The sequence below is a fragment of the Amblyomma americanum genome, chromosome 6, assembly GCF_052857255.1.
Source record: "Amblyomma americanum isolate KBUSLIRL-KWMA chromosome 6, ASM5285725v1, whole genome shotgun sequence".
In the NCBI taxonomy this organism is placed as follows: domain Eukaryota; kingdom Metazoa; phylum Arthropoda; class Arachnida; order Ixodida; family Ixodidae; genus Amblyomma; species Amblyomma americanum.
In genome coordinates, this window is record NC_135502.1 from 118,102,055 (window position 1) to 118,122,005 (window position 19,951).

Below are 19,951 nucleotides of genomic sequence, written 5' to 3' on the forward strand. Positions count from 1 at the left end.
CATCGAGGAGTGGCGTATATACGATGCGCGTTTTCGCTGCTTAGTATACAGCGCGAAGGATATGCGAGACTCTCCCGTGTCCCTACACTAGGGGTTCCCCTATAGCACACCGTCAGAATAATTCTCGCTGAGGAAATTCCACTAGCCCAGATGTGCCACGCTTGCGGGACAGGAAATGCTAGGGCGCGGTGGCTCAGTGGTTAGGGCGCTCGGCTACTGATCCGGAGTTCCCTGGTTCGAACCCGACTGCGGCGGCTGCGCTTTTATGGAGGAAAAACGCTAAGGCGCCCGCGCACTGTGCGATGTCAGTGCACGTTAAAGATCCCCATGTGGTCGAAATTATTCCGGAGCCCTCCACTACGGCACCTCTTTCTTTCTTCTTCCACTCCCTCCTTTATCCCTTCCTTTACGACGCGGTTCAGGTGTCCAACGATATGAGACAGCTACTGCGCCATTTCCTTGTCCAGAAAAACCAATTATTATTATTATTATTATTAGGGCGCTGGCAAATTCAAGTTGTGCCCAGGCAGCTTACAGAACAGTCCAGCTCAACAAGAAAGCACTGGACACTTAATTACGCAGACCTTTTCCCTCCCATTCACAGTCGACTCTCTCTCCCCTCCCTCCTTCATTTTCACCACAGCGGATGATTCAAGGAATTCTCGGCAACATCGTGAATTGGAATCCAAAATATTGGCAGTGGCTTAACTTGGCTAACAATGGAATTCAGCGAAAAGCAAGGACGCTTGCTAAGCGTCTGAGGCTAGTCCATGGCAGCTCCGCTACACGCTGTCTGTCTGCTGTTGCCAGGAAGGAAGAAAATGCACAGGCCTGCCCACTGGCTCAAGCCGAGCCACCGTCGCTACCACGTGCAGATAGTAGGAGAGTTGAAAGATGGGATAGAAAGACAGGATAGTAAAGACGCGCGGTATAAAGACCAAGGTCGATCCCAGAGGCAGTGCATTACCGGGCCAACCGGTGGCGGAAGTGACGCAACCTTCAAACTCTCCGCCACATTTCCAAAAATAAGTCCCGTAACAGATATTCTACGGCTTCCGGACATTTAGTCCCTGACGCTCGCGTCAGCCGTTCTATATATACCCACACGACCACGTCGCTATGACGTGTATCACGTGGTCATACGACACCCCCATCAGATGTCATCACGTGGCTTCACATCAACCCATCGGATGTCCTTAAGGCCAAAAGTCAACCCAAAGGTCCTCCAATGTCAAAGGTCAGAGGACCCGCCGCGGAGGCTCCGTGGTTATGTCGCTCGGCTGCTGTCCCGAAAGACGCGGACACGACCCCGGCGGCGGCGGTTGAATTTCGATGGAGGCGAAATTCTAGAGGCCCGTGCACTGTGCGATATCAGTGAATATTAAAGAACCGCAGGTGGTCGAAATTTCCGGAGCCCTTAACTACGGCGTCCCTCATAGCCTGAGTCGTTTTCGGACGTTAAACCCCAAAAAACCAAACCAAATGTGAGAGTTCAAAGGTGAACTAAAGGTCATGAGTCAGGAATAAAGGGCTCGACACCATAACTCTACCACATATGGTCATACACGGCTAACGTGGTTGTGCTGAAGGTCGTTCAAGGTCATTCTCCGGCCTACGTGATGACTGCTTTACGTAACGTAGTGAAGCTCTTCGCTTCAAAAATTATTAGACCTAAGCCTACCAGCTTAGCGCATTTATCAGAGGAAGCTGATTGGCATTACTGGTTGAGAAGCAGGCCCTTTTTTACATTTCACAGGCGACTGGGCGACTGCCCGATTGGGCGCCTCACAGGTCCATACTAGCGTCTATACGCTCACGTTGGAATCCAAAAGGCCCAGTATGCACTCGGCCTTCTTCCGCTTGCAGTCTTCGTTTTGATTGAGTGCCCGAAGCACTTCACGGACTTTGAGCCCGCTTGCACGAAGCAAATAGTCAAGTTCAAAGTGTTGTCTTAGTCTAAGCCCAGCCCCGCCGCGGTGGCTCAGTGGTTAGGGCTCTCGACTACTGATCCGGAGTTCCCGGGTTCGAACCCGACCGCGGCGGCTGCGGTTTTATGGAGGAAAAACGCTAAGGCGCTCGTGTGCTGTGCGATGTCAGTGCACGTTAAAGATCCCCAGGTGGTCGAAATTATTGCGGAGCCCTCCACTACGGCGCCTCCTTCCTTTCTTCTTTCACTCCCTCCTTATCCCTTCCCTTACGGCGCGGTTCAGGTGTCCAACGATATATGAGACAGATACTGCGCCATTTCATTTCCCAAAAACCAATAATTATTATTATTATTATTATTATTATTATTATTATTATTATTATTATTATTATTATTATTATTATTATTATTATTATTATTATTATTATTATTATATTCCGGTTGCAGTCTTCGTTTTGAGTGCCCGAAGCACTTCACGGACTTTGAGCCCGCTTGCACGAAGCAAATAGTCTAGTTCAAAGTGTTGTCTTAGTCTAAGCCCTCTGTTGGTTTTGAGGAAAAGAACAGGAAGCTACGCCCCTTTCCTTTTCTCAAAATAACGGCGCCGTGGTGGCCAAGTGATTAAATCAGTACGCTCGTTTACTGAGCCGGATCCAGTATCCGTGTTCGAACCCGACCACGGCGGCAGCATTTGGGTGGAAGTGAAACGCAAAAGGCGCCCATGTGCTGTGTGATATCAGTGCACGTTAAAGAACACCGGGCGGCCGAAATTATTCCGGAGCCCTCCACTATACGGCACCTCTTCCTCTCTTTCTTCTTTCACTTCTACCTTCCTCCCTTCCCTTACGGCACAGTTTCGGTGTACATCGACATGTGAGGCTATTACTGTGCCATTTCCTTTCCTCGGAAACCAATTTTCATTTTTAATTTTAACTCCTTAGCAGGAGGTAGGCCATCAACTATCCTCTCTGGCATCTTCACCGTCCGCAGTATCTGGGATCTAGCATCACAGGTCAGCCGCCGTGGTGTCTGGGCGGTTATTGCGTTCGCCTGCTCACCTGAAAGGCGCGGGTTCGATCCCGGCTGCGGCGGTGGAATTTAGATGGAGAGGAAATTCTAGAGGCCAGTGTACAGCGCGACGTCAGTGGACGTTAAAGAACCCCAGGTGGTCGCACTTTCCGGAGTCCTTCACTACGACATCCTTCATAGCCTGAGTCGCTTTGGGACGTTAAACACCCATAAACCAAACCAAAACAGTTCGGCGCATGGTACGCATAGCGCTGCACGAATTGGTTGATGCGGCTGCTATAGGACTACGGTGTGGTCAACTAGCCTTGACTCGGGATTATACCGTCGTCACCACCGCTCAGCACTAAATAACCTGCACGCGCTTTTGGACAAAATATTGGCAGAGAATTCAGGAATAATATGCAGCAGGGTATTTCTCTTATTCTGAGGAAACAGGCTCGTTTCGTACCTTGGGGCATCGCGCTCGCTCTAACTCGAAGCCAGCTTGGCGGGAACCACCAGGGTTTCCAAACAGACTTGGATACGGAGAGGTTCGAGGCTCAGACTAATTTGGTCGGACAGACTCCACTTAAAGACCTAACATCCGGATGTGGTACTCTTAATTGCACTCATACAGAAGAAACGGGTTCTGGCTTTTGAAACCAATCGTATGCCTATTGTTCCAAATATCCTTCTCCCACAACTATCCTTCGTGTCAGCTCTGTGCAATAAAAGCTACTCACTTACATCCCGCACACGTGTGGAAGGTTCTAAAGCCTCTTTAGGCCATCGCTGGCGTGCAGAACAAAGTCAACTTTATCGCAGTATTCGAAGCGAATAGTCGACGCACTGTATCCGCCTTTTTTTTAACAAGGTCGCTATGCGCGTGCGCGCCTCTTCTCCAGCTTAATGAAACCGCCAGCTCCTACTGCGCATGCGCACTTCATGTTAGTGACGGGCGCATGCGTCAGGTGGCGGCAGCTGTCAAGCACACGCCATTTTACTGGCGCAGCTGGCTTCTCATGGAGCCAGATCGCGCCCGCGTCTCTCTCATGGATGAAGGAAAGGTGGTCTCTCACATTCGGTTGTTTTAAACTCGTAGCAGCTCCGGAGCCCTCCACCACGGCACCTCTTTCTTCCTTCTTTCACTCCCTCCTTTATCCCTTCCCTCACGGCACGGGGTTCAGGTGACCAACGATATATGAGACAGATACTGCGCCATTTCCTTTCCCCCAAAACCAATTATTATGAATTTTCGCTGATTCGAAGTTCCCGGGTTCGAACCCGACAGCGGCGGCTGCGTTTTTATGGAGGCAAAACGCTAAGGCGCCCGTGTGCTGTGCGATATCAGTGCACGTTAAAGATCCCTAGGTGGTCGAAATTATTCCGGAGCCCTCCACTACGGCACCTCTTTCTTCCTTTCTTCTTTCACTTCCACCTTTATCCCTTCCCTTACGGCGCGGTTCAGGTGTTCAACGATATATGAGACAGATACTGCGCCATTTCCTATCCCCAAAAACCAGTTATTATTATTATTATTGTTGTTGTTGTGAATTTTCGCCACTCCCCGGAGGGCGCCACATCTTGCGAAAAAGGCGGATTTGCCGAGCGGGAGAAAAGCATTTCCAGAATCTTATGGCAACCACCGAAATGCGACCAGCTGCTGCTCTGCTGGCATGCATATTTTTATTTCATTTGACATGCTGCTACACTCACAGAGTAGTGGCCATGAACCCCACCAGACACTCTCTTCACGGGGCGAGGCTCTTCACCCTCTGGCTCTATTCCATCGGCCGATCCGGAGCTGCGGAATCATGCTCTGGCGTGCGCGCCTTTTTCCGGTCTCGGCCCCCCGCGCCCTACCTGTCGTCCTGTTTGCTTCATCGCACTCTCAAAATCCGTCCGTTCTTTACGTTTGGCGTTGTGTTTTCCGTTAGGTTGCTTGCTTTTTTTCTTTTACATTGCTCTCAAGATCCTAAGAAATCGCAACTAAAAATGCATCGGCGTTAAAAGAGGAGGTCTCTCTGTCTGTTGTTGCCAGGAAGAAAGAAAAGGAATGAAAGAAAAGGAAAGAAAGGAAAGAAAAGAGAAGGAAGCTAGGGCTTGCCGTATGCTGGCACGCGCAGCTCATCGTTTTCGCGTGCCCGCAAAATATGTGCAGTCGCAGCACAGGCGTAGGCGAAAGGAATTGTCCTTTTTTTCTCTAGTGCTTATTTACTAGAAGCAAATTTGAAGCCATTTATTTATTCCTCTCAATATATACTGGCCGAAAAGGAAAGATGTTTAAAGGGGCGCTGAGGCAAGAAAATTTTAATGGTAAAAATCAAGTGTGCAGGCTTTCGTGGCTACGTTGACGTACAGCAGAAATTTGGAAGTTGGCTTGCCTGCAAAACAAAAACTGTGGCAGCGCTGCTCGTACTGCAGTTAGAAGTTGGGTGCAGCGCTGGAGAGAGAGTAAACTTTATTGTTCCAATTGAGAGGTTTGGTTGCGTGCCCGGAGACTGCCGATGTCTTCCAGGCTGAGCGTGGTTGGCGCCCCTAGTCCAAGGCACCACTGTCCCTGGCCATCCGGCATGCGTGGCTCACTAGGTCCCTTTGGACCTTAAGCTGGCTGCTGGTTAGCCGGTCCTCCCACTGCTCCGCATTTGGGTCTTTATTATTTCGGAACGCTACATTGTGTGTACATTCCCATGTAATATGATATAACGTGGGGGTTGCCCCGCACCACGGACATGTATCCCTATACTGCTCTGGATACATCTTATGTAGGACATGAAGGTTGTAGAAGGTCCCTGTTTGGAGTCTTCTCCAGCATGTCGCCTGGTATTGTGTTAGCTGAGGGTGTGGCGGGGGGTATTTGCGCCTTCTGCCTTTAATGAGGTTGAGGATAGCTGCGTACGTGAGCTCCACCGTCATCCCCGGGCCGTCCGAGGCATTTGACGCACCAGCTCGGGTAGTGAGCTCGCGAGCTAGCTTGTCTGCCTTCAGATTGCCTTTGATTCCGGCGTGTCCTGGTACCCAGAAGATCCTATGTTGGATATTTTCATTGGTTCGCTTCGTTTTCAAGAGTATCTTTAGTGCTTTCTTATTGATTCTTCCTGCCGTGTAGCGTCTGCACGCTTCCTAGGAGTCAGTTAAGATTGTGAGAGATTTGTTGGTGCGGCAGCGCTGGAAAGTTCGTGCACGAGGCAAGAGCAGCTTGACATAGCTGTGCTTCACATCCCGTCGCGACAAGCATGCGAGGCAGTTGTGTTGTAGGCTGTACATCCCAAGTAGTGGTTTAATTGGCAGATTTATGCTAATTTATTAATCCTATAATTACGACACATGGCAGGAACGTGTGGGAAAAACATATGGGTCATTTGACTTCAGACGTCACCAGCGCTGGGCCTAATTTCTGCCCCCAGAACAGGTCGGGCCGTCATGTAGGAGATGACTTCGCTGTGCAGAACAGGACCAGATTTTAGCAAGAAAATTCACATAAGGCCTGTTTACATGCACACGACAGGACCGGGTAGAGTAGCGTCGCCCTCGCCCCGATTGGTGTCCACCTGAATTCTGTTCAAGCGCGTAAGTATCGCAGCGGCGCCTAGCGTCGAGGTTCACAGTTATTAGAGAGTTTTAGTTTCACGTACGTAGAGGGTTCACGTACGCAAACGTGAGAAGTCTACGTAGCCTGCACAGAGGTGGTTTGAAACCCTTATAGTTACACGTACGCGAAACACGCCGCGCGTTACGCCTAGCGCCATCTACTAAGAAACACAGACACTGGTTGTAGCCAAAATCATCCAAGACAAGTCATTAAGCGAAGTCATTCATAGCGAGACCGTTGCTATGACGACGACCAACGCTACTTCGTCAGGCTTAGCAGCTGAAAAATCGCCCTTCTGTCTGAAAAACAAAAGCTATTTGTCGCTTGAAACCTTATGCGAGGGTAAGAATGGGCAAATCGAAGGCGAATAGAACAGTTTAGAACATCATATCGCCTCGAGGGATTAGCGACGAAGCTGTTATCGCCGTGAAGCGGCGGGCAGGGTGCCGCCATGTTTGCCAACGCTACGTACGCAAGCAACGCAAAGACCGCAACGTAAAAATCCGAATCTCACGTACGTACGTGAGACTCGCGCATACCCTTTGCGTTCTGCGCATGCGCACTGGTCACCCGTAAGAGCTCTACGTACGTGAAGCTTCTACGTACGTGAAACTAAAACTGTCTATTGTGCCAGCTTCCGGTTCCTGTCTTTGGCCCGCGGGCTCCGGCAATGGCCGTGTCGTCTGCTGTTGTGATCATGATGCCCACTCTCCATCAGCTTTATTTCATGACCCTTTTGATGGCATGGATAAACGTTCATAATGTGCTGCTCTCTGCCGCGGTGATTCATGACCGGGCTCGTTGTCAACGTATACGGAGTATGTCAAACAGCCGAACACCGCTCACCGCCGGTTGGTCCGCCCACGATGTCGCAGTCATGTCTGGTTAGTATATTTTCCTATGCCTGTCCTCGCTAATCCTGGTGTGCAGAAACTAATATAGCGGATGATGTGGCATTCCTAAAGTCGCAAGCTACATATCTCGAATACAGTAGGCTGCATGAGTTTTAACAGTGGAGTGTGAGACGAAAAATGAAGCTCAGAAGTGTCTTTTCCAAAACTAACCGGTCAACGGGTTTTGCATCTTAGCCGAGTAGCATGGCACTTATGGCAGACCTTAAGCTCTAATTCTGTGTAAGGTCAGAACCCCTGCACTCACCTTTCGGGACTTTTCGCTCAGTAGGAGTGCCGTAACGGGGCTGAAAAGCTAACCCCGTTGCTCGGTTGCTTTTACAACGGGGTACAGCTCGTTACCAAACATGCACTGCGCTGTTACGGGAATAAGTTCTCCTGTAATTGGTGTATAGTGCTCAACAGCATGGTGACGCGGCTGCAAATGATCGCATTACGTAATATTAAGCATCGTTATTTTATGACGCTTCATCAATCGCGAAGTTTTGATAAATTGCTTCTTGGTTTTCGTAGGGTAGCAGGATGCAAGCACATGTGCGTAAAAGTAATTATATAACGTAGCAGGATTTTGGTAAGTGCTGCATAAGTTCATTAACCTCATAACGATGGAGTAAAATTAACCCAAAGAAATATGCAATCCTGTATTTTCAATTATTACTTTTAATAACTGCACTAAAAGCCAGCAGCAAGCTAGCGAATTGGAAATACTCAAAATCAACCAACAGAGTTCATGCTTTCCGATACCTTATGTAGCATCATGGAATCTTTTGTGCCACTCGTTGTTTAGAACTGTGATATCCACGCACTAGTCTGCAGTTTCTGCATATATTCATGAAAAGGTAGTGAAAAAAGTGCGTGTCAAATTGATAACACCAGGTATCTTGCAGGACTGTAATCCCTGGCACCACCACCAAAGCAGCGCATGTGGATGAAGAACAGAAGTAGTGATTGGTGGGAAAATATTGTTTGCTCAAATTTTGATGGTGGTGAATGGAAGGAAAACTTCAGGACGTTGCGGGCAAATTTCTGTGAATTGGTTGCTGCCCTTGCTCCATTTATGTCACCAGAATGTAATTACGTTCGAGAGCCAGTGCCAGTTGACAAAAGAATTTGCAATTGCACTGTAGAAACTGGCTAGCTGTTGTGAGTACAGAGTTGTAGAAAATCAGTTTGGAATTTACAAAAGCAGAAATTTGTGTACCTTTTCTGCAGTATTGTAAAAAGGCATCTTGAAAACAAATTTATCTACCTGCCATCAACTGAAGAGGCCACATTGATTGGCAGGAGGTTCTCCGAGAAGTGCCACATCCCACAGATATGTGGTGTCATTGATGGCACTCATAATCCCGTCACTGCACCAAAAAAAGGTACAGAGACTTTATTAACCGCAAAATGTGGGCATCCTGCAACATGCAGGCAGTCGTGGGCGACCGTGGACTGTAAGTGTATTTGTTTATTCATTATTGGAACTAAGCTTTCTTGCTGTTTGTATGCAACAGCATTAACTGAAAACTTATGGAAAACAGTAATGAAGCATGCTGATGAAGTGTTTCACACTAAGTACTCAGAAATTCGAAGCTAGATAATTATTTTGTTGTGCTTGTGTGCAAGGACAGGCATGACGAATTTTCGAACTTGACATTCTTGTGTGCTAGGACCTCTCCAAAGATATCATGATTGACTAAAATGGCATCCATTTGTTGGTACTCTAGTGCATGCATCTTATTCTATTTAAACTGTGGGACATCGATAAGTAATCGATTTGCCTTTAAAATCTCGCAACAGACTCAGCACACTTCCCACCTAGCAATCTAGCAGTGTTGTATAGTTTGCTAGTGAACTATTTCTTTTAAACCTGTACTAACTTTTTGGCGCCTAAATAGAAATAAGCTATATGAATGCAACACATGGATAATTCACAATTAGGATCATAGCTATAGCAAAAAAAGTATGTAAAGATGGCAAAAAGGAGCTCAACACAGCTCCTGAGTATGTGCCCAGTGGCACATTTCATGGCAGTGATGCCACAGTCTTTAGAATGCAATTCAGAGCGGTCGTCAGTTTGTTCTTGCTTTCTCAAGATATTTTGTAATTACTTCCATTTCCTTTTTGACACTGTTTTGCTGCCTCATTTTGCTTCCCTTTGGTGCAATTCATATACAAACTTATTGCATTTATTTTGCACCAGTGCTCTAGCACCTAATAGATGGTGGAAATGATAGCCTTCAAAAGCTTCTTTGTCTTGACATGCATCCCATTTTTTCTGCATTCAGGTTTCACAGCATTTTATGCCTCGCGCCAGGCAGTGCGCATGACTCAACAGCATTCAAGACGTCGAAATTGTACAAGAACATCGACCAGCTGTTGCCAAAGGGCAGCTCGCTCTTCGAAGGGAAGCTTCTTCCCTTCATGCTTCTCGCCGACCCTGCGTATCCCCCCGTGCCCTGGATCATGAAAGGCTACACAGGGAGGCTATCCAAAGAAGCAGAGTCCTTCATCGTGTACTACAGCATTGGGAGGAATGTTGTAGAGCAGGCATGTGGCAGGTTAAAGGGGCGTTGGCGCGTTTTACTTAAGCGCACAGACATAAATTATAAGTTTGTGCCCACTGTTGCCCTCACAGCATGCGTGCTGCACAACTTTTGTGAGCAGCATTCAGAAACCTATGAGGACTCCTGGGGTGCCATTGTTTCATCTACTGAATCAGAAGACTTTCCGCAGCCCGTCAGCAGGCCTTATGCAAGCACCAAACAGTCAAACGTAAGGGACTGCCTGAGCAATTATGTAGCCCATAACTTCCCGATTCATACAAGCAGCTTTCGCTAAAGTGAAAATAAAAATTGGTATTTGGGGGAAAAAAATGGCACAGTATCTGTCTCACATATCGGTGGACACCTGAACTGCGCGTAAGGGAAGGGATAAAGGAGGGAGTGAAAGAAGGAAGTAAGAAAGAGAGTGGAGGTCTCCGGAATAATTTCACCACCTCGGGATCTTTAACGTGCACTAACATTGCACAGCACACGGGTGCCTTAGCGTTTCGCCTCCATCGAAACACAGCCAGCGCAGTCGGGTTCGAACACTGAAGTGCATTTATCATAAAATTGTTAGCACAGAAGACCGGAACGATGAGCACAGTAACACAAGATAGGCATGAGATTTCAATAGCATTTTGTTGTCAAGCAACTTTTTACGGCATTTACCCCACACTACTTGCATCTTGTGGAAGTAGACAGCACAGAAGATCCCACACATTATATAAAGCACATCCATTTTGCACAGCCACTTATGTGAAGAGAACCACAACAAGCAATACTCAGGCAAAAGGCATTTGTTTTTAGTAGCCTGAAAAATCATTAATGCTTTCAGTATCTCAGCAGTCTTGGGATTATTTTATATGGCTGTATAATAATGACTGCTTTCCTGGCCTTGGTACAAGAACATCGACCAGCTGTTGCCAAAGGGCAGCTCGCTTTTCGAAGGGAAGCTTCTTCCCTTCATGCTTCTCGCCGAAATGTGCTCTGCTTCAGACAGACTATCATGATAGTCCTTATAGTATATGCGACTGTGTGTGCCACATGTTGCTTCTGATATATCATGTGGAATCCTGTGTACTGCCTAGTTCCTTAAGTTGTGGATTGTATCTGGCAATGTGTGGTTGTCGCAGAGAGCTTGGCTCGCCAATACTCCTCGCCACGCTGTTTGCGGCTGTCCTGTGTTAATGTGTTCTCTGTCATCTTTTGGTTTGGTTTATGGAGTCTAACGTCCCAAAGCGATTCAGGCTATGAGGGACGCAGTAGTGAAGGGCTGCGGAAATTTCGACCACCTGGAGTTCTTTAACGTGCACTGACATCGCACAGTACACAGGCCTCTAGAATTTTACCTCCATCAAAATTCGAGCGCTGCGGCTGGGATCTAACCTGCGTCTTCCGGGTCAGCAGACGAGCGCCATAACCACTGAGCCACTGCGGCTGCTACTCTGTCATCTTTAGTACTGAAAACAGTTTTGCTTTTGTAGCATGCATCACCTACTCGAAACCAAAGTATTATTGCATTTTGCAGTTTGTGCAGACATACTAGTACTGCCAGCCTTTCTTTTTTTCACTTGTATCTTGAACAGCCATACTATGCATGCATTAACCAAGTGATGTTCAAAATCACTTGAACACAGTGATTTTCCCAATGACTGGAAAATGACGTATGTTGTGCCGATTCATAAATCAGGGCCACGTAATCTGGTTTCAAATTATCTCTCAGTGTCCTTCACAAGTGCAGTTTGCAAGGTTTTGGAGCATGTATTTTTTACAAACATTGTTCACCATCTTAATAAGTTTTCCCTCATAAATAATAACCAACATGGGTTTCGTAGTGTTCTCATGTGTCACATGCTTAACTGAACTTGCCTATGATATAGCTAGTTCTTTAGATAAAGGAATTTCTGTTGAGTGCGTGTTTCTCAATTTTATGAAAGCGTTTGACGTTGCACCACATACTTCATTACTAGAAAAATTATCATTGTATAACATTAGCAGTAAAGTAGTAGCATGAATCAAAGCGTACCCTCATTTAAGAAAACTAAGGGCAGTGGTTAGTGGTGAAATATCGGACGAAGTTGCTGTAACCTCATGAGTGCAGTCACAAGTAAAAAAGATTAGCACACATGACGGCATTCCGGAGCGCCGGAATGACGCGTGGCGCTGCGGGTGACGAAGAGGCTGATAACGAGAGTACTGGGCCGTTCCCATTCTACAGTGTTAGAGGGGTTCAGCGGACTGTCACGGCCCAGCAAAATTTATTTTTCTGTCTCGCCCTCTCTCTTTTTTTCTTTAGCGCAGCCTTGCTCCCGCAGGCAACGGGTGAAGAATAGGGTTGTTGTTTTTTTTTTTTGCTTGTTTGTCAGTTATTTTTGCGAGCAGCCTCAGCCGCGCTGCGCTTAGTAGCTGCTTGAACAGCTCTGCATCCAGGAGCTGCCAAGGCCTCCCGATGGAGCAGATTTGAATATAATTGAAAATATATGGGAGTTAATGAAAAGGCGACTAGCTATAAGGCAGCTGTACGAATCATCGCCAGATATCCTTCGGGCGGCAGTTCAAGAGGAATGGAGCAGGCTCCAGGCTCTTCCTGACCTTGCAAGCAGCCTGTTTGACTCCTTCCCTGAGCACCTTCAAAGTGTTGTGAGGGTCGGTGGGGCCTATGCATGCCATTAGTGCTACGACGTGTTTGCTCTCGCATCACGACAGCAAGCTGGCTGTCCTCCTCACTTCTTTTCCTGAATTTATGGGATAGTGCTCCTGTTAATAATGTTACTACGCTTTCCCAACAAAGTGACTTGTGTGAATTAGTTGCATCGGGAAAATAAACTCTATCTGTTTTTCGAGCTTGTGTAATACTGGCTAAAAGCAGCTCTATCATCCTGAGTTCCTTTTGACAAACCATCACGGACATAAAAAAACAGTAATAAAAAGAAGCCATCTTTGTTCATGATAACTGAGCCAAAATAAATGCCGCGTGCACAGTCACGTAGGGTCGGCACTTCGACGCTCGGGCGATGGCGAGCTTAATAAAGCTTGCTTCCTGCCGTCCACCCCTATGCTGCAAATATGGAAACTGCCCGATAGGCAGGTCTGCAAACCACAGCGCCGTAGGCAGGTCTGCAAACCAGAGCGCCGTGTGGTGAGATATGCAAATTCTGATCGTCAGTGATTTGTGCTAATATTTTTTACTCGCGACTGTACTACAAGGGTCAGCTCTGGGACCACTTTTATTTGTAATTTTTATAAATGACATTTTCGCTGGTATACCGTCTACATTGAGGCTGTTTGCAGATGACTATGTTTTGTACCGAACTGTTTGTGATCCTGCTGACAGTGATGCTTTGCAATGTGACCTTGACAGAATTTCTAAATGGTATGATAAAGGGGGTGTCACTATTAATCTCCGGAAAAAAGTCTCCATATGTGTTTTACTAAGAAAAGGTCACCTTGTAATTTTCTTTACAGCATTTACTCCGTGAATTTGTTGCCCGTCACTGAATACAAATATCTCAGTGTGTATTTAAGTAGTGATCTGTGTTGGCATAGGCACATCAATTACATAACTGCAAAAGCAGGTCGAATTTTGAGTTTCTTATGCAGGAATTCCAAGCAATTTTCCTTTACAAAGTAAAGAACTGCTATACACAACTAATGTAAGGCCTATACTGGAGTATGCGCAGCACAGTACGGGGCCCTGAAACTAAAAATATTAATAAATTAGGAAAACCCAAATCCTGGCTGTCCATTTTGTTTTAAATACTTACAGCAGAAATTTCAGTGTATCAGCAGCACAGAAGTCTTTCGGATGGGTTTTTCTGCAGGGACGCAGATATGTACTTAGGCAGAAATGCTTCCAAACTATATTCCATCGTAAAACAGGTATTGACCGTGACCATTATTTCCACCAGACTATATATCTGCAAGAAGGGACTACACTTTCAAAGTAAAAGAAATTAAATGTAGTATTTTTTCCCTGCCACTATGTTGTATGATTATGTTGTAACTCTCTCCCCCGCACTGTAACGCCAAACAGGCGCTGTGGGTAATGTGATAAATACATTATACAGCCGAGTTTGGAATGTAGGTCTTCTTATTTGTCTCAGAAACCACATACAAGAAATATACATGTGTTTTAGAACACCACAAAGGGGTGCAGAAGTCAGAAACTGTCAGGAGGACCCCTAGCTGATTATTAATTTGATAGCTATTGTTTTCACATCAGCTAAACACACCACTGTTTGTACCTCTCCGGTCAAGCAAAATAAATGTCACCCTTTGGCAAGTAATAAAATGAAAGCATGCACAAATACAGTTAATTAAAAGAAACCAAGAAAAAGCCGGCATCATTAAAACTGAAGGTTATCATTTTTTCAAACAAGATTACCAAAAATATCTTAAAATCAACTTAGGAACTGAGAGATCACACAGTTTGTACCTCTATGGTGAAGGAAAACAAATGACCTTTAGCATGTACTAAAAGAAAGCATGCATATAGTTCATTAAAATACACCAACAAAAAGCAGATGTCATTAAAATTCGAGACTATCACATATCTGAAACAAGATTATCAAAACTCTTAAAATCAAATTAGGAAGTGGGAAACAGATCATGCAGTTTGTACCTTTCTGGTGAAGGAAAACAAAATAAAGCACGCATTAATATAGTTCATTAAAAGAGCCCAACAAAAAGCTGGCATCATTAAAACTGAAGGTCATCACATGTGAAACAAGATTAGCAAAAATATCTTAAAATCAAATTAGGAACTCAGAAACAGATCACACAGTTTGTACCTCTCTCGTGAGTGAAAACAAATGACCTTTGGCAAGTACTAAAAGAAAGCATGCACAAATATAGTTCATTAAAAGACACCAACAAAAAGCAAGCTTCATTCAAACCCTTAATATATATATATCTGAAAAAACATTTCCATTGTAAACAAATTAGGAACTGACAAACACATCACACAAATTGAAACTGAACAAGGACGCAAGAAAAGCCACCACCTCGGTAGATAATAATAATAATAATGGAAATATTAGCATATTATAAAAACAAAAAGTATGTTTACTCACTGCACACTTATGGCTTTTCAGGAATCTAATATTGCACTTAAACTGTTTGTGATAATATTGCACATCCTTATAGTTACCCATAAGGTATTAGGGTAGATTAACGAGACATTGAGGACAAATAGAAGCTGGCCTGTATTGTAACGGTACCGTGTTCAAACAACAAAGAGACTATTCTCACCAAAATTGTAGCTTTTGTAAGCTAGGAAAGAAAAACAGGCGTTGCCGTCAGCGGCCGATTTCGGAAGTGGAATGCATGTATCAACGCAGATTTTTGGGCGCGGATTTCCAGAAGCTAAGCTACACCACCATTCACTTGTACACGGTGGCAGCCCGGTGGCAGAAAGTACAGATGTCACGAATTTGAATTGACTGCTGGCAAGGTTTTTTAATCCAATTTTCTCTGCTACAAATGCATCTTTTGGTGCTAGAGAAATGTCAACACAGCCAGAAAGAGGCAAAGAATCAGCCGCCACGGTGGCTCAGTGAGTATGGCGCTCAGCTGCTGACCCAAAAGACGCAGGTTCGATCCTGGCCACGGCGCTCGAATTTCGATGGAGGCGAAATTCTAGAGGCCCGTGTACTGTGCGATGTCAGTGCACGCTAAAGAACCCCAGGTGGTCGAAATTTCCTGAGACCTTCACTACAGCGTCCCTCATAGCCTGAGTCGCTTTGGGACATTAAACCCCCATAAACCATAATTTGTATCAAAAACAATGATTGGATGGATTTGTCTTCAGCGTCCCTTTAATGTTTCCGAGGCTGCTGCACGTTAAGGCGGCATCAGTCTCAATTTTGTACTCTCGAAGTGATTAAAGGAAACTGAAAAAGGTGGCAAGGTTACGGGTGTAGTTCACCTCAGTGTTTAGGTGTTGGTGGTGTGTTGGTGGCTGGTGACGGTGGTGGAAATCGGTGTTGCAAGTTCATGTTTCGTGGTCCCATAAATTCTGGGAAGCTGGGCGTGTGTTGTAGGGATGCCACCAATGCTGCCTGCTGCGAAAAAAACTGCCCCATTAAAGCTTGTGTGCCCTGCAGGAAGGTGCTGGAAACACCTTGCAGGAGTTCCTGCATGTGTTTGTTTTCATCTGCAAGCAGTTGTTTTTGTCGCTCAAATTGCATGTCTGCTTGCTTCATCAAAAATTCTTTGTTTTTGCGGTGCATACTACAGCACTTTTTCCAACTTCGCCTCTCCCATGTGGCGTCGTTTCTGTGGCGGTGATCTGCTTGAGGTGCTTGCTACAAAAAGAAGGAAAACACGTGCAAATGGTCACAACCTTCCTTCGTGGACTGTTCACACTTTGCTGAAAAATAACGAATTGTAGAGCAAAAAAAGCAGGTCTGCTAAAAACAGGTTTGAACTTTTAACTTTTTATATGTGCTGTGGCTGATGCAATCAATTCTTGCATGAAAACTACATGGAGCTTACATGGAACTGTGCTAAAGCAAACCTTCCACACAGGACACTGTTGCTGGTGTAAAAAAAAAAGAAAGGGTACTAGCAGTTGTCACTGACATTCTATTGAAGAAGCGTAGAATGTTGGGCCGGTTGCTGCATGGTATGAGAAAAACCAGTGAAAAGGACGCGTTCACAAGCAAGAGAAGTACACAGGGCAAAGTTGCCCTGTGTACTTCTCCTGCTTGTGAACGCGTCCTTCCCGTGGGTTTTCCATGCATCACCGACATACTTTTTGCATGCAGCGCGAATCTTAAAAAGTTTCTGAAAACAGCTCACAGCCCTCTGTGTGTATGCATATTCTAAAACATAGCTCTACCCAAACATGGCAAGCACCTATTACATTTATAGCATCCTGCCAGCTGACCCCTTTAGTGAACAGATAAACACTGCCTCATGTTCTTGAACAGCACACATATTGTACCAGGGTGCTCACTTCTTTGCACATTGTTTACTTTTTCTTTGCTAGAGGAACCAGTGTTCTGAGTTCATGCAGGTTGGAAACTGAAGACAGTTCTGATTTTATGTGTCATGACTATCATCCTTGTATATAACACTCTTTGGATGCAGCAATAACTACAGACTCCTGCTGCCAGTGCTTGCCCAGGCAATTTGTTTTTTTGGAAAACACATTCTAGAATGCTATGACTCCGAAAGAGAGGCAAGATGCTGTGGCAAGTTACTAGACCTGGAATTTGAGACTACGTCCTGTGTCGTGATGTCCCCCTTTCACTAGTAACATTTCTGTGTGATACATGGCAATGTCCATGTTTAAAAAGTGAGTTTTCAAAAGGGAGGTAACACCTTTAGGCATGTTCAATAAACCAAGAGACAATTTTCAATTAGAGGTAAAAAAAAGTGATATATTGCAGGCACATACTCACCCTTAACCTTGTGCAAGTGAAACCTAGTCCACCAGACCTTGTGGTACAAAGGTACAGACAGTTTAGATGAAAATATTAAAATTACCAGAATGGGAAAATGCCATAGTTATGCATATATTCTGACCACCTCAGCAATGCTCATCACATGCACACTGCTCCTTTCACTATAAAAGAAAGTTTTTTTGTCCAAACACTGGTCACATATGTATTTAAGTTTGCACTACCTAAACATTCCTGGCAATACAACACATCAGGATTCTGCAAACAACCTCACTTAAAGATAGCAAGTCGCATCACTTTACTTTGACAACACTTGCTAATAGCATAGGTATAATAGCTTTGTGCTATGTTTGAATGCCTTTTCTTGAATAAAATTTGTCTGCTACTCTTGTTCTCTCATTACTGCTGCATATAGATGAGTACCAGAGATGCCACTAGGCGTTCAGGGTGCAGTACAGTGGCCACTATAGTGGCCAGTTCAGTAGATGCTGCGGTGGCGCAGTGGTAGAGCATCCGCCTCGCGTCCAGGAGACCCATGGTTCAAATCCTAGTGCTGCCACAATTCTCCACCAGAAGAAGAAAGAATGAGTGTTGAGGAAATTGAACAACGAGGTCTGTGGTGTTGAGTGATGTACCAAAATGCTAATCGGAAAGGGTGTAGAGTAAGGCGACACAAGCTCTTTGATGCTATACACTGCATGTTTACAAGACTCAAAGGATTGGAGTGGGATGAGCTTGGGATAAAAATGGAGGAAATTCTAGGAACCTCCGATTTGCTCATGTTGCCCAGCGACGTAACTCAGAAGGAGTTCCAGTGCACGACTCAGGGCCTCAACATTCAAGCAGAATGGTAGAGCTAAAAGTTAATAAGAAGAAAACTGAAGTCACATCCAGCAATTTGGCAAGAGACAAACAGTTAAAGATAGGCAGCAAAGTATTGCATATTGTAAGAGAATACATCTATTTTGGGCAAGTATTGACCGTAGAGTTGGACCATGACAGTGAAATAGCCAGGAGAATACAAATGGAACGGAGGGCATTTGGCAGGCACTTGCGTCATTTAGAGCAGCTTGGCATTGCCCCGTGCAGGGAGAGCACATAGCATGTGTGGAATGGTATGGTATTTGGGCTTAACATTCGAAAGCAACAAATGGGCCATGAGATATGCCATATTGGAGAGCCCTGGATTAATCTGAACCACCTCGTGTTCTTCCAGGATGCAGGGAAGACTAAATTGCAGGAAAAAAAATTCGATTTTCGGTTTTTATACTAATATCAAATTCCAAAACCTTCACGGATATTATTCAGCGTCTCGCATGCTTTTCTGCCCTTTAATAGAGCCAGGGCAGCCTTTTTTCTTTAAGCCAATTTCTTTGAAGCTTGCATTTGCTCACATTTCTGCCATGGAAAAAATGTCAAAATAAACACTGGAAATTTCATAGACACAGTTGATCCATTAACAGCCTTCAGGCAGTGCAAGAAAGGCACTATGCATGTTTTATTCAGTGTTAACACATTTTACTCTGCGCTATTCTTGCCTCACGTGAGGCATAAGACCTCGCTTTTGTATGGATGTATTTAAACATTTCTTTTGCTTTTTAGCGGACACATAGAAATTATGCGTGAGGCTGTTTAGCTCAGGCTTTTCCACATGTTAGCTATCAACAGCAATGCCTGTCAAATGCTGTGTTCAAAGACTGAGGCACCTGCTGTGCTGACGGGAGCCAAATGATGAAGAAGCCTTTCCTGCATAGGTACTCGCTCAAATCAGTTCTTCACACCACAAAGCCTACTCCCCAGCAAGTAGCGCAATGCGCAACCAAAGCTTCTAGAATAGTGTTTCTACAGGAGATGCAAAAATACTTACGAGTCATTTAACCATGCAGTTTGGGAATGTGCACCGAAGAATGCCTTCCTTACCAGGCACACCTCCGAATTACCATCTTAGACACAGCACTCACATTCAGTCATGGGAGCATAGCGCAAATTGATGCCCTTTCATATACCCGGTGACATCCCAAGGTATTTCGTGTGTCACCGGGACACTACATCATGGCGTAGCTGTGTGAGGTGGACCGTAGTAGAAAGTACTTCACTGAGGAGAGATGCAGAACAAATCAAAAAGGAAGCTCAGCAGAAAAATGACAGGCAAAGCAGAGTAAAATTTGCTTTCGTATTGACTACATGGCTAGTAGCTATAGATTCAAGTTTCGGTGCATGTTGGTTCTATTAAAAAATTGAAGCAAGTATGTTTTTGTCTTTATCTCGAAAAACTCAAAATGTCATTTTTTGTTATATTTGAACAATTATTGGATAAACAAGAAAACAAATGAGGCTGTCTTTTTCTATCTTCGGCTACACAGAGATGCAAAACTAGTGAATCGAAATTGTACGCAGGAAGTATGAGGAAGCATAAAGCAGGGCAAATCTTCTGACGTCTCGAGCGACTCGCAAGCATTCTTTCATAGGTTGAAGCAGCAGAAGCAGTTATGGCACTTGCATCGTCTGCAGTGCAGGGGAAAAGCCTGAACGATGCCACAGTAGTGTAAACTGTTTATATAAAAAATAAAATGCAG